Source organism: Phoca vitulina, unplaced genomic scaffold (genome assembly GCF_004348235.1).
Source record: "Phoca vitulina isolate PV1807 unplaced genomic scaffold, GSC_HSeal_1.0 scaffold11, whole genome shotgun sequence".
Lineage (NCBI taxonomy): Eukaryota > Metazoa > Chordata > Mammalia > Carnivora > Phocidae > Phoca > Phoca vitulina.
The window spans coordinates 14,289,197-14,305,028 of NW_022589714.1; the positions used below are offsets into that span (position 1 = coordinate 14,289,197).

Genomic DNA, 15,832 nt, shown 5'->3' on the forward strand with positions numbered 1-15,832 from the left:
CATTCACATGGTCTCCCCTGATTTCCTTCTAACAAATAAACTCAGAATTTTCCTTATGTCATTTCTTATCTTTATGTAAAAGGGTGCAACACTATCAAAGGAGGGAAAGGATTAGTGTTATATCTATTGGAGACAAAGGACTGTTGGCTTCTGGAAGGTTTTTTTTTCTTCTTCTTTTTTCTCATTCAGTTATTCTAAATCTCTCTTGGCAACAAAACTGATATGGCTCTTAAGTGAAAGATACTAACAATTTATCATATTAATGCAGGAGTTTTCTGTCAGAGCTCCTGGTTCTCTTTGTACTTCTGTACCTGGTCTGATTTCAAGCAGGAATGGGGACTCCGAGTCTCACATTGTTGATGATTATACAGCTTTGGTCTTGGAGCCACCCATACCCAGCAGGAAACTGAACTCTGAGCTCACTTGGAATTATCGGATCATCTAGTCTTGAGGTTCTCAACACGCCCTGTGCATCAGGATCAGCAGGGATGTTCTAAAAATTCAAATGCCTGGGACTATCCCCCAGAGGTTCTGATTCAAGTTGACCTGACTAGGTTTTTGGAAGCTTTTATGTGATTTTAATGTGCATCCAGGGTTGCGAACCAGTTATCTAGTACAACCTCATCACTTAAAAGAAGATAATACTAAGATGAAGAAAAGGAAGTCACTTGGCAGAAGTTACAAATTCCAGTCTCTTACCCTTTTTATCACATGATCATAAAAACAATAAAGTAGCTAATACGTAATGAGTGCTTTCTATGTATTAGGCAATAGCAACCCCATGAGGCATATATTCATATACTCTACATTTTATAGATAAAAAGGCTGAGGGAATTGCCCAAGGCTCTCCAAAAAGCAGGTGGCAGATCTGGGATTTGAATCAGGCAATTGGACTCCTCAGTTTGTACTCTTAATCTCTTCATTGCTTTGCTGTTCTGGAGCTAACTCTGAGAATATAAGGTGTTGAATGGTAGCTGCTTCCTTGTGTCAGCATCAGTGGTCTTGTGGCAGCTGGCCTTGGTGCTCTGATAACTAAGTGAGCTTTCTGCTTGGCTAAAGATTGGGTCCTTGCTTTCTCTATTTTCCCAATAAGTGAGTCAAAGTGGAAGCAACCTGTTCTCTTAGACACTGTTCCACGGTGCTCCATTTCCGCAGTGGATTTGTTTCTTTATACTGTCTTTCCTTTCCCTTGTGGACTGATATAATATCTTCTGCCTTACTTTTGGGCACATAAATTTTTTTTTCCAGTGGAAATTCTAACCACAAACTCTAGTCTCCTGTTCAGACATTTGACTTTTCCGCTAGTCCTGTGACTTTGGCTAGGTTCACTATTTTCCCTGGGATTCCCCTATCTGGACTTACATACCACCCCTTAACTTCTCATGATATCAGCAACAACAGGAAGGAATTAATTACTTTACTTTTTCTATAGCAGCAGGTGCAGTGGAAACAAGCTGGTCTGTCCTGTGCAACTCACTGGTCCCATGGTCAGTGAGTTAAGTACCATGCAGACCTTTTAAAGTCTACACTTTTTGGCAGCATGTATAAAATTAGTTTTCTGGTTGATTCTGTAAGTTTAAAATTCTACAGAAGGATTTTTACACCTAGGGGAAAATCTATATGCATTGTCTGGTTAAATCATACCTTTCCAAGATGGAAATCACCAATGGCAAGTCCTGTAACACAGATTATTCTAAGCATTAGAAACTAAACAAAAAGTGAGAGATTATAATTATCCTGATTAATATTTATGTGTAAATTTTAAAAATTAACATGATAATAGATTCAGATATGAAGGGTTGATTTTTAGAATCACATTGCACAAAATAAGTGCTCAATAAGTGTCTGCTAAATTGAATCCATTAAATGTGGAATTGAAAAAAATAAATGTCTTGGAATTGAGAAAGAAAACATTACTGACAAGTTTCCATTGATTGGATTGAACATTTTTATAAACATGGGAATAGCAATCAGTAACCATGGGTGATTATCTCTCTGCTTTTCAGTATTCTTTTTTAACCTCATTGGTCACATATTGCTTTTATAACAACACAAATTAAAAATCAACAAACATTTACAATGTCCATTAGAGTATCAGAGAATAACCATGAGTGGAAGCTGGACTCCAGCTATGATTAGCATGATATAGTTTCCAATAACAGACTAAAACTCTTACTTTAAGTATAGTGGTATAATGGGGCACCCGACTGGCTCAGTTGGTAGAGCATGTGGTTCTTGATCTAGGGGTTGTGAGTTTGAGCCCCATATTGGGCATAGTGATCACTTAAAATAAATAAATAAATATAGTGGTATAAGACAACTATTGACACAAGTTTAATTGCAAATATTTGCCCCTCATCTTTTCACTCATGTACTGCAAAACTCATGAAAAAAACATAACCAGGCTACTTATTGTGGTTTATTAGCTGGACATGTCCTCATCCTCAGAAATCTATTCTGGAGTTAGGATTACTCCACTCCCCAACAAGTGGTAAAACAACAGCTGCTATTTAATAAATGTGTCTGCTGACAGCCCCAGCTGATGAATACCCTTGAAGTTCCCTATCAGCATCAATACTACCTATATTACCCCAAAAGGAAATATTGATTATAGTTGCTTGATTTTATCTTCATTTCACCATAGTTTTCTTCCCTGCATCACTTCCCCCAAATTCCAATGATGCTGTTATTTACATCACCATTCACATCTTCCAGGGAATAAAGTCCCAGTGGAACACATGTGTTCCTGGTGATGTATTGCAATGGAATCTCACCAAAATGAACACGTGAACTGCTGAGCTCAAACAGAAGAGAGGACAAGGGAGAAAACCAGATGAAAGTGACTTGTGGTTTTCGGAAAGTGAAGAATTTTGTCCTTTTGAGAGAGAGAGAGAGAGAGAGATCAGAGGAAAAAACAGAACTCTTGTTTTCCCACATAGTATGAATGCATAGTTAAAATCCTACAACTTGATTTATGTCTGGATTACTTTAATTTCTGTTCCCAAACACTTTCCTAGGAGTTGGACTTCTACAGTACTAACACTAGTATTGTGTGAGAATTTAAGAGGATTTGGACTGTATGAAAGGAACTGATTATAGAGTGAGATCCACTCAGTCTGCTTATCTTGAAAAACATGTTTTGGGCTCAATCAGGCAAAGCCCATGTATGGAGCTGGAAGAGGGACTGGAGGTGCTGAACTGGGAGCAGGTAGAACACGGGATCCAAATGGTATGGGATTAGATGATAAAGAGTGGTCCAAGTTAGCGGTGGGCATCCGAAGGTCTAACCTAAGGTTATAGGGTGTCCTGGCAGGCAGGTAGAGCATGGCTGTGTCTGACAGGCCGAGAGCCAGGCTTTTAGCAAGCCTGTCAGTAGGACCAGGGAGGAGAGCATGGGGGTGGGATTCAGGGACAGGATAATTCTGGAGTAGTCCTAGAGACTGTGAGTGAGATGCCAGAATTGTAATGCAATGTCAGAACAACTAAGATATGCTAACTCTGAGGCTTGCCCATTCACTAAAGATTTATTTAGATTCATATATGTCAGGCACTGAGCTAGGGATTGGGATACAATAGTGAATATTATATATCTCTACTCTCTAATAGGTGCTACAGGTAAAAACAATGGCAATTTCCATGCCATGTGACTAGTGAGTAAATGGTATTGTGGGAGCACCCTCCTGGTTTTGGGTAGTCAGTGATTGGTTTAGTGATTACAGGTGGGATGAAGTGACTCTTGCTGTGGGAAAGAGGGACTGTTGAGGCTGAAAATGAGAGAGGGTCTGACAAACAAGGTCTAAGGGAATGCAGCAGAAACAAATGTGATTAAAAGTTTCGAATATCTGATTTGTCGCAACAAGTCCACATAGCTTTACAAATGGTGGGCAACTCGTAAATTACATTCTTTCTACTTACACGATAATTTTAATGTTTTTTTAAGAATAATGTGATGAAGAGAATGCACTATATACATATGTTTTCATCATACTTAAATCTGTAGTGGCCACAATGAGCCAGCCAAATATGAATCTTGTGGGCTAGAAAATTCTTTACTTCACCACCATCCACACTCTGAGTATTCTTTCAGAACAGTGACCACTCTTAATGTGTCTAAAAGGGGGGAGGATGACTACTTCCTATAAAATTATTTGCTTTAGGACTTTCACAAGCTTGTGTACTTTGAAAAATACATATATTCAACACTTCATTTCAAGTGCCTAACTGCTGCTGGAGCAAGAAACCTGAGTGAATAGCCAGGAATTTTTTGAAGTGCAAGTTGGGAGGATTGCCTTACCACATATTAAAATAAATTTTGAAACCACACTCATTAAAACACTTTGGTGGTGGTGTCAGGATCAGTTCATATCCGATGAGGAGATCAAGGGAAAATAATAGAAAGACCAGAAAAATAGACACCTACATATAAGAAGTTAGGGTTGGGAAGGAGAGGCATTTCAAATCAGAAGAAAAAATATGGATGTTTCAATGCAGGTTGAAATAACTGGGAAAAAAAAGAAATTAAATCTCTACATCATACCTTTACCAAAATACATACTAGATGCACCAAAAATGTAAGTGTAAAAAAATGAAACCGAAATACTTGAATATAGATAGATAGATAGATAGATAGATAGATAGATAGATAGATAGATGGGGGAAGATTTTCTTAAACAAGACAAAAAAGCAGTAAAACAAGACTAAAATATTTGACTCTATAAAAACTGAAAACTTTTACACAGAAAAAACTTATCTCATGAGCCAAATATAAACAGCAAGCTAGACAAAAATACTTTTGACAAAAATAGCCAAGGACAAATATTCTTAATATAAAGAGCTCTTTTAAATGAACAAAAGAGTTACAACAACAGAAAAGGGAGCAAATGACATAGATAAACAGTTTATAATATGTGAAAAGCTATTTAACCTCACTGATAATTACAAATTCAAATTAAAGGAAGGTAGTATTATTTCAACCAACCAAGACTCTAAGGAATCCAATACCCAGTACGGCGAGGATGTGAGGAAATGGATGCTAGCTACATGCTGCTGATGGGAAAATCAACGAGGGCAAGCTTCCTGAAAATCACTTAGACAATATGTGGTAAAAATCCTTATAATCAGAAGAAAAATAAGGTCACTTCCATTTTGAAAAATAGAAGAGTCAAAACACATGTGATGCATTTTGAGAATGTATTGTTTCTCTTCCTCCTATTGTTCTCAAATATTGTCTATTGACTTCTAAAAGTTTGGCAGACCTAGAGGCCCTTATTAAAAAAAAAAAAAAAAGTGCACATATTTCTTCCTCAGTAGCTTGATAGGATTTCCTAGGAGAGACCTTGCTCCATTAAGCGTTTTTAGAAACAAGGCTCCATAGTCCATTTTGCCCATCATTGAACTGCCAAGTACATCTTGATGGCAATGTATTTCCCGAGTGATGTTATTATCAAAACCTAAACGGATAACCAAAATTGACACAAATATGACTGGATCGTGAGAGTGAGAGACCAAGTAGCAGATGAAATGGGGGAAGGGAACAAGGAATTCCTTGCCTTTGATCACTCCTTTATGAGAGGTAGGGAAGCTGAGACCCAGAAAGTTTGACTTTCTCAAGGTCATGTAGCTTATTAATTCAGGTATATGAATTCACAGATGAGGCACTACCAGTATTGCGCAGCATATCTTCCTGGAATTTAGAACATGAGCCATCTTGGGTTATTTCCCAAGATAACTGTTGTATAAGAGCTCAGGATTTCTCTGTCTTATCCCACCTCGGCACACTCCACACATTGGGTTTTTCAGAACATCAGCAACTTACTACTCATCAATTCTGTTTGTCATTCCAGGAGGCGGATGGAGGCTGTTACAGAGTGGTATGTGGTGTGCATGAGTCCTCTGAGGGGTCTTGTGAGGGTGGTACATCCTGTGAATGATGCCCAGCTTCTTCCCACTGGTCTGAAAGCAGGGACATTTTGTGAATGCGTAGGGAGCAGTGATGTGAGTGAAATCTCACCCAAGACCTTGTGTGCTGGCATTCTTGTTCTTTCTTCTGGGAAATCCTCTTTTGGAGGAAGTCACTCCTGAAATGTTACATAGAGTGAAGGCAGGCACTAATCATTTTAAATCAAGCTGATTATTGAGATCATCTTTTGCTGTTTGGTCGTGCAAGATGCACTGAGATGAGCGGTGGTGCTTATCACTTTGGTTGTCCTTTCAGGCATTCTTTTTCATATACTGGGCTTAAGTGAAAGAGTTCCCTTTACTTCTCTCAGACCCACAGATAAAGAGGAGTGAGACCAAACATTACAGGCATACGTTTATTGCACTTCGTTTTACTCACTTTATTGCTTTTCACAGATACTGCTTTTTTTTTTTTTTTTTTACAAATTGAAGGTTTGTGGTAACCCTGTATTAAGTCTATTGGTGCCATTTTTTCCCAACAGCATCTGCTCACTTCATGTCTTTATGTCACATTTGGTAATTTTCACAATATTTCAAACTTTTTCATGTTTAGTATATTTGTTACGGTGATCTGTGATCAGGAATAATGACTTGCTAAAAGCTCAGATGATGGTTAGCGTTTTTGTAGCAACAAAATATTTTAAATTAAGATACGGACATTTTTTAGACATGATGCTATTGTACACTTAATAGACTATAGTATGGTGTAAATGTAACTTTCATATGCACTGGGAAACCGAATGACTTATTCTCCGAGAAATATACACCTTGAGGGAGGGACCTGCCATTTCTTCTAGATTGTTGTACAACAGAGCAGAATTTGAAGTACAAATTACCATTCAATATGGGGGTCAGAGCAGATGCTTGGGAACTGGAGGATGGTCTGACTTGACTAAATCTTCTCAGTTTTTTTTTTTTTAAATAGGCCCCATAACCAAAATGGGGCTTGAACTCATGTCCCTGAGATCAGGAGTCACATATTCTACAGATTGAGCCAGCCAGGTGCCCCTCTTCTCAGTTTTTTATATTTGTTTTTCTATTCTGGAATTTTCTACTTTAAGGAGGAATAATGTTTACTACATTAAGAGGTTGGAAGAACATGGTGTGAGTACCATGATTATAAGGGGTGTTTAATATACTCAGAAAAGGTCAGAATCTTGGTTACATAAAAACCTCAGCTAAATTCAAAAAAATTTTCCTAAGTGCTGTATTTAAAGGAGAATTATAAATTGTAGGTTTAAAATATGTATGTGGAATGGATTGAATACAATTTTCTAAAATATTCTTGAAAAGATTCTATATAATGGTGTGAAATTACTTTTTTTAAACCCAACTTAATGTCCTCACTAAGAATGGTTGATTTATTTATTTAATTTGGTTCAAACCAGACTAAAGGCTACATATAACCTCCTATGCTGTGTATGATCTGGACCGAACTATAGAAGCAATTGTCTATGTATTTTTCTACTTAACAGCCTGATTAAACTGAATGGCAAATTAAAAATAATATCATATTGAATAAGAAAACGTTGGTCATTTTAAACCTTTTTTAAAAATTTTATTTATGTATTCATGAGCAACAGAGAGAGAGGGAAGCAGAGGCAGAGGCAGAGGCAGAGGGAGAAGCAGGTTCCCTGCGGAGCAGGAGCCCGATGTGGGGCTCGATCCCAGGACCCTGGGATCATGACCTGAGCCACCCAGGAGCCCAACGTTGGTCATTTTAAAATGGCTTAATGGATTAGTTCATATGGCCAAATAGATAAGGAATATTTCATTTAAATTCAAAATTCAATAAGGTATTCTCTGGAGGTCATGATGCCAAAATTGTATATATGTATGTATGTATAGCCTACCTTCTTCAATAAAAGATTTAAAAGGTTATCATATAGATTTGGTAGGGATTACTATGTATTGTTCCAAATAAAACTATAATGTTGCTATATTTTTATTTTTTAACTAAAAAATGAGAGATTTATTTATTTATTTATTTGAGAGAGAGAGGGCGTGCACGGGAGTGGGGAGGGGCAGAGGGAGAGAGAGAGAATCTCAAGCAGACTCCCCGTTGAGTGTGGAGCCTGACGTGGGGCTCGATCTCACGACCCTGAGATCATGACCTGAGCCGAAATCAGGAGTCAGATGCTTAACAGACTGAGTCACCAAGGTGCCCTTAATGTTGCTATATTTCTAAATAAAACATTTCTTGGCTAGCAAATGCACAGACATTTAGCTTTCTCCATAATACATTTGTTTTGTTTATTTTTTAAAAAATTTGATACAATCATGTACTTACAGAAAAGTAGGAAGTATTTTTTTTTTTCCCCTGAACCATTGGAGAGTAAGTTTTAAACCTGATGTCCTATCACCCCCAATTCTTTAGTGTGCATTGCCACAAACAAGGCTATTCTCCTACATAACTATGACACAAACATCAAGATTAGGAGATTAACATTGATACCTTACTACCGTCTAATGCTCAGGACATGTTCAAGTTTCCCAGTTGTCCCAGCAATGTCTTCTATAGCAAAAGGATTTACTTCTGAATTACATATAGCATTTAGTTGTGTCTCTTTAGTTTATTTAATCCTGGAACATTCCACTAGTTCTTCCTTGACACTTTTGAAGATTACAGGCCATTTATTTTGTAGAATGCCTCCTCATTTTGGGTCTGTCTCATGTTTCCTCATGATTAGGTTTAGGTTATGCAGCTTTGGCGAAGCATTTGTTTTTAATGCCCCAAAATGTCTTCTCTGATACCAGAATTATAACTTTATTGACACAAGAAGGCTATAATCTAAATTTAGATTTTCCTATGATTCCATCCTCTGTAACTTTAACATCATTTTTGACCTTTATGTAGCCTGTTTTGCTGCATGAGTTGTCGTAGAAAGTGTCACCATTTACTGCCTTTGGTGGTCTGACTCAGGGTTTCTCAACTGCAACATAACTGACATTTTGTGCTGGATAATTCTTTGTTGTGGGGACCTGTCTTGTATGTTGTAGGATGTTTACCTTTATGTATCATTAGCCTCCATCCACTAGATACCAGTAGCCCTTCCTGATCTAAGCTGTAACAACCAAAAATGTATTTAGACATTACCAAATATTCCCGAGGGGTGAAATTGCCCCTGGTTGAGAATTCCTGGGGTAGCACATTTCTTTTACTGGTCTGACTTCTGATGGTATTCAAATCCTCCTGAAACAAAAACAGAATACTTTAGGCAATTTCTTTTCTTTTAATTGGGTTCCATCTTCTTTTAAATCCTACCAGAATATTCTACCACATTCTAACAGTGGTATTTTCTTTAAATACTAAATATGCATAGTTCTAACTTAGTTTCCAGTGGGCCCTTGGCAGCACATGAGACTTGCTTGACTTAAGGTTCCAGAACAAGACGTTTTTTGGTCTTTAGATCTCTTTAAACAAAAGCAGATACCTCACACTTTCCTCCATACTAAATGGGACTTTCTAATTCCATTGTTCTCTTTGTTCCTACTACAAATCCAAGCAATTCTTCTAGTACCAAATTGGTAAGCTTCCTTGCAGCACCTGTAGTATTTCAACAATAAATATTTTTTGAGATAAAACCTAGATGTAAATGTAAAAACGTTTAGCACTTATTGTTTGGTCTATACCTTTTAGCAAGTAATTATTTTCTGTTTAGCACTTTGTTTTATACCTTTTTGTTTGTTTGCTCATTTTTAATTTACTGTTTTGTAATCCCATCTCATTGGAGGCTCTTGAAGGCAGAGATATACCTCCTTTGTGTTCCCAACAATCCTGACATATGGCTAAACTATGTGGGGTGAATACTCAATAAATATGGGATTCAATTCAACTGCTTTTGCTACAAATGGTTAAGAATTGAGTATTTTAGAATATGACAGATTCCCACCAAGCTTACCTCTAGAAAGTACAGAAAAGGAATTTAAAAACATATATCAACTTTTCTAGCATTTTATATTTGTTAGTCATTTGCCTTAATATTCTCGTGAAACAAGTGGAAGAAATATCTATTCTTTCAGTGGGAAGGTGAGCTTATTTCATGTAAATGGTGTTAACATGGTTAATGCTCTACCTGAACTGTCCTACTTTGAGGAGTTCTTTTCTCCTCCACAGTTTTTTCATTTTGTGAACAAAATTGTGGCCAAGTGTCCCTCAACAATTGCAGAATATATATGTCAGCACTTGAAAGTTACCATAACAACCATCTGGATTTTTCTCTCACTTGGTAAGTTTGGTTAATTATAACATATTTGGTTTTTTTCAAAAGCAATTTTTACCTTTCAGCAAGTCCAGGGTGCTCATTTTTCTGTTGACTGTAGAAATGATAAGACATTTCTCCAAATTTTGACAAATATAGAGATCATATAAGATTTAGTTGTTATCATGGTCAAATACTCAGTCAGAAATATATTTTTCCAAGAAAAAATAATTTTGTTTTGGGTTTAGTGGGAAAAAAACACTTTACTAAAATTAACTACTAATCCAAGAAATTCTTCTAGTACCAAATTGGTAAGCTTCCTTGCAGCGCCTGTAGTATTTCAACAATAAATATTTTTTGAGATAAAACCTAGATGTAAATGTAAATATGTTCAGTTATTCCAAATGCCCAGTAAATAAATCAGATGAAATTCTTTACTAAGTAATCAAGTTGGTAAGAAAATCTTTTAAGAGCATACTGTTGTTTTTAAAAAGATAGGAATAGCTCTTAGTATTTTAATAAACTTAGAAGAACAGATATATTCTCCAAGATGGTTTTTTTTTTTTTACTTGCTATGTGGCATTATGCAATCTTAAATACAAACCAGTATTGTTATAAATATAGTGATTACAGAAATATATTTCAGGCAGGCTTGGGGCTTGGGCTGGTTGGCCGGTGCTGAACCTGGAAAATTGACCCACCATTCACCTGATTTTGCAGTAAACTCAGAAACATGACAGAGTTGTCACCAGTCATACCTGTGCACATGCAGGTACTCCTCTAAGACTCCAAAACAGAGATTGGAAGAAATAGCACATTGCCAAGTTCAGTCGTAGGCTGTATATTTATTTTTCTTTTGTCTACAACTCTTCCAATATTTCCCTATCTTTGTAATTAAAGTTTACATTCCTAAGGTAAGGGAGTGAAAGCAAGAGGATATAAAGTACCTTTAGAGATAGCAAATGGAAGCATATTAAGTGACCCCAAAAGAGCTGAACACCTTTAGAGGGGTCAAAGACTGGGAAATTTGGTGCGGTCACTGGGAAAGCTTCTGGGGGCCCTGCTCTGCACAGCAGTCTTCAAGCTCTTCAATTTCTGAATTCTTAACTTACGTAAAGGAAGTTAAAGGCCCATAAATCCTTTGCTTGTCCTTATTAAGATCTTTCCAAAATTAATTCCAAAATTAATAGTCATATTTGAGGCCCTTGTGGTGATTAAAATTTCTCCAAGAAACTGTTGTATTAAGTCAGGGAAAGCACTGAAGATTAAAGTTCTACTTATATATTTGGCTTTTGTTTATTATAAATGGAAATGGCTTTTGAGAGAGGCTCCACTATTTTCCTTTAAATGTAATATAATGAACTCAGTGCTTCCATTTTAATTTTAAAAATCAATTTTTTCTTATCACTTCTCCACTGCTGATAAAGAAGTTTTTTTCTTAAAATTCCATTGGATATTTAGTCATTTTCATTTGGATTTTGTTTTCATTATTCATTTATTTATTTATTTATTTATTTTTAAATTTATTTTTTTTTTTAAAGATTTTATTTATTCATTTGAGACACAGAGATACAGAGAGAGAGAGAGAGAGAGAGAGAGCATGAGCAGTGGGAGAGGCAGAGGGAGAGGAAGAAGCAGACTCCCCGCTGAGTCAGGAGCCTGATGTGGGACTCGATCCCAGGACCCTGGGATCATGACCTGAGCCGAAGGCAGACACTTAACCATCTGAGCCACCCAGGCGCCCCTCATTATTCATTTATTTGACACATATTTTTAAGGACCTACAGTGTTATGGTATCATAAATAGGCATGGTGGGGATAGCAAAGCAAATGCAGATATCATCCTTCCTCGGGATCTTCTATAAAGTTAAAAAAACACACATCATCTTCTTCAGTTGAATCAGTTTGAAAGTAGACCTTATTTCATATCCAGACTCTACCGACTGAAAAGGCGTATGCTCTACCGCTCCCACAGTCTTCCCTCTAGAGTATAGACTTTAATTAGAAAGGTGGAAAAATATTAAAGATGTAATGAGAAAAGAAAGGTAAAAATATGGTTAAGAGACTTTGAGATTTGGAATGTGCTCTTTCTTTCAATCTCTGTGGGGCTTGATGGGATTCTGGGAAGAAGTAAGATTTATGATGTACTTTATATTATGTCTCTGTGACCAATATATGTGTTGTGGAGATAATTTGATGCTTTTAGTTCTTTAAATATTGCTTCTTAAATAAATCCATTCAGTCCATTAACCATAGTTAATGTTTTCCCACTGGTTTGCACATGTCATAGCTGAAGACCAATATAGACTAACAGGGAAGGAGAAAGAAAAATTAGTACATTCATGAATTATTCTCTGTTCTCACTTTAGACAAGTTAATTTTCCTTAAATTATCAGGTTCTGTCTTAATCATAGGCCACTTGTGGTTATCAAGAAATAAATGTTTATATGTTTGGACTTCACAGTTTTACATTTCACACTAAAAGCCCAATTCAATTCATCCTTCAACACTCTATCACAGAACAGTCAATGTGGGAATCAAAACTCTAAAAAGTGGATAATTCTTAATTATAAAACTTTTCTTCCAATAAATATTGAACTAAGATTTGAGAAAGACCATTCTGTTAAATTAACATTCAAATGTGATAATTGCATTAAAAGGGTGACTCTTGTTTCCAGAGTAATCATATTAGAAATTACAGAGCATTTATGTCTCAGCATCCTGGATGGGTAATTCAAACCTCACTCGAAAAACAGCCACAAAAAATATAGGTCCACCCAAGATTACCTTTCATTTTTTAAGACCAGAGAGTAAAGGATATGGTGTAATGTGAAGTTTCTTTCGATTCCCTAGTACTATGAATGAAAGGGAGAAATGGCTTAAATAAAGGAAGAAATATCCTAGATTATGTGAAGTCTGTTGTTTCACTGATTTCACTAGTTTATAGCAACTTTCCTTGCAATGCTTGATTATAACTTCATCACTTATTTTCCACATGTATGACATATATTAAAGATAATTTGCACATGAAAAATAATTTAAAATTACCTCAGCAATAGATTCTCCTTATTAAAAAATGAGAATTTAACAGATTAAACTAAAGTACTCTTTGATTATCCCTCTCTCCACTGCCTTCTACCTTAGTCCTCTCTGCTAGAAATGGTCACCATTAACAATGTGTAATATGTTTCCAGAACTTTCTCCATGAGGATAGAAAAGATATCTCTGTGTGTGTATATATTTTAACATAAGTAGTGTATCTGTCATTTTCCTTATCAATATGGCTTAGACAATTTTTCGTGTTTGTACATGGAAGTTCACTTCATTCTAGAAAATTGCAGCATGGTCTTCCATAGAAAGGGTGTACAATTATTTATTTAGCCATTCCTGTTTTTATGAATATTTAAGTTGAAGTTTTCATTGTTACAAATAACATTGCTGTAAAGATGGTTGTCCATGCCTGCTTGGGCACAAAGTTTAAGTGTCTCTCTGGGGTAGATATTGACAGTAGAACTTTGGAGTGATGAATTATACAAAATGAACTCCTAAGTGCTTATACTTGTTTCTATATTCCCTGAACATCAAATACTCACTGAAATTGAATTTCCTCCATTAAAGTGAAGTTGAACACCAGTTTATATGAATCTTGACCATTTTTATTATTTCTTCTGTAAATTATTGTTTATATGGTTGGCCCATTTTTCAATTAGATTGGTTTTTCTTTCTTTAAATGATTTGTTAATTCTAATCTTTTGTCATATATGCTGCTTGTTTTTTTTTTAAAAAAAGATTTTATTTATTTATTTGAGAGAGAGAGAGAAGGGGCAGAGAGAGAGGGAGAAGCAGACTCCCTGCTGAGAGAGGAGCCCAACTCAGTGTTCTATCTGAGGACCCCGAGCTCATGACCTGAGCCTAAGGCAGACGCTTAACCGACTGAGCCACCCAGGTGCCCCTGTTGTTTGTCTTTTAACTTTTAAAGTGCTTTGGTCATTCAGGTATTTAACTTTTGATGTAGTCAAAAGTTATTTATAGTCATTATATTTACTTTTAGAACTTCTGCTTTTTTGGTGTATTATTTCAGATGGCTTTCCTGATTCTAATCTTATACATATTTGCCTACATTTTCTTCTAATAATTTATCATTTAGAAATTTAAGTCTTGATTACAATTTTGTGAGAGGTATAAGGTAAAGATCTAACAATTTTTTCAAATGGTTAGCTAGTTCTTATTAATTTGAAATGCTATACCATTTTTTTCTCAATGATTTGAAATTCCACTTTTATCATGTTTCGTATATATGAATATATAGGTACACATATACATACATGCATATTTATCCACTTTTTTAAAAAGATTTTTTATTTATTCATTTGACAGAGAGAGAGAGAGAGCACAAGCAGGGGGGAATGGCAGGCAGAGGGAGAGGGAGAAGCAGGCTCCCCGCTGAGGAGGGAGCCCGATGTGGGGCTAGATCCCAAGACCCCGGGATCATGACCTGAGCCGAAGGCAGACGCTTAACTGACTGAGCCCCCCAGGTGCCATATTTATCCTCTTAACAAAAATGTTAGGTTAATTCCATGGTTATTCCTTATTTTACAGACAGGGAAAATGAGGCCTAGAAAATTGGAGTAACTTGCCCAATGACACATAGTCAGGTAGTGGTGGAATAAGAAATCAAATCCAAGAGTCTGGATTTTATAGTCTGTGATCTTAACAACCACAGTCTATAAAATTCCTTTGTATGTGGGTCTGTTTCTGGACTCTATTCTGTTCTTTAAACTACTTGTATGTTGCTGCATTAATATCATGTCTTAATTACCATAGATTTACAATATGTTTGATATCTATTAGGACAAGTTCCTTCTTTTCGTATTTACTTTTTAAAAAATGACTTTAGTTATCATTGTTCATCCAATCTTATATATACATTTTAGAACTTTATAAGAAATTCTATTTGTATTTTGAGAAAGATTACATTGATATTAATATTAATTTGAAAAAGAATTTACATTTTAAAAAATATTGAGGTTTTCATCTATCAATGTAGTATATTTTTCCCTTTATTCAGGCCACCTTATTTTTTTTCAGTTAAATTTTGTAATTTTTTTCCATAGAGGCTTTATTTCTATTAATTTTATTCCTAAGGACTTTATATCTGTCATTATTGGGAATGTGGTTTTCTCCCCAGTTACATTTTTTTTTAAGATTTATTTATTTATTCTAGAGAGAGAGAGAGAGTGAGTGGGGGGGAAGGGGCAAAGGGAGAGAAAGAATCCCCAAAGGACTCCCCAATGAACACAGAGCCCAAGGCAGGGTTCGATCCCAGGACCCTGAGATCACGACCTGAGTTGAAATCAAGAATTGGATGCTCAACCAACTGAGCCACCCAGGCACCCACCGCCCACCCCCCACCCCCCAGTTACATTTTTAAAAAACCACTGAGGTCAATGTATAGCAAAGTTGTTGACTTTTTATGCTGATTTTGCATCTTGCCATCTTACTGAACTTTCTTCTTAGTTGTAATAGTTTTTCATTTGATTATGTCCTATTTTCTAAGTAGATTATCATGTTTTCTGAAATTAATAGTAGTTTGTCTCTTACTTTCCAATCCCTATACCACTTAATATAGTTTTACTTAATGCCATTGGCTAGGATATCCAGTCTGATGTTAA

General features: G+C 36.0%; 1 protein-coding gene across 7 annotated transcripts in view; it reads left to right on the forward strand.

Annotated features, from left to right (window-relative positions):
- Positions 1-15,832, forward strand: part of FILIP1 (filamin A interacting protein 1) — a 277,664-nt gene that overhangs the window by 100,189 nt on the left and 161,643 nt on the right. The window contains exon 2 of one of the 7 annotated variants that reach the window (XM_032409440.1): positions 10,076-10,187. The exons of 5 other annotated variants lie outside the window; for them this stretch is intronic. The gene's annotated coding sequence lies outside the window, so the exon portion shown is untranslated. Of the gene's footprint in view, positions 1-5,627; positions 5,871-10,075; positions 10,188-15,832 lie in introns of those variants that run through there. One more of the 7 variants, XM_032409441.1, reaches the window with a different exon arrangement.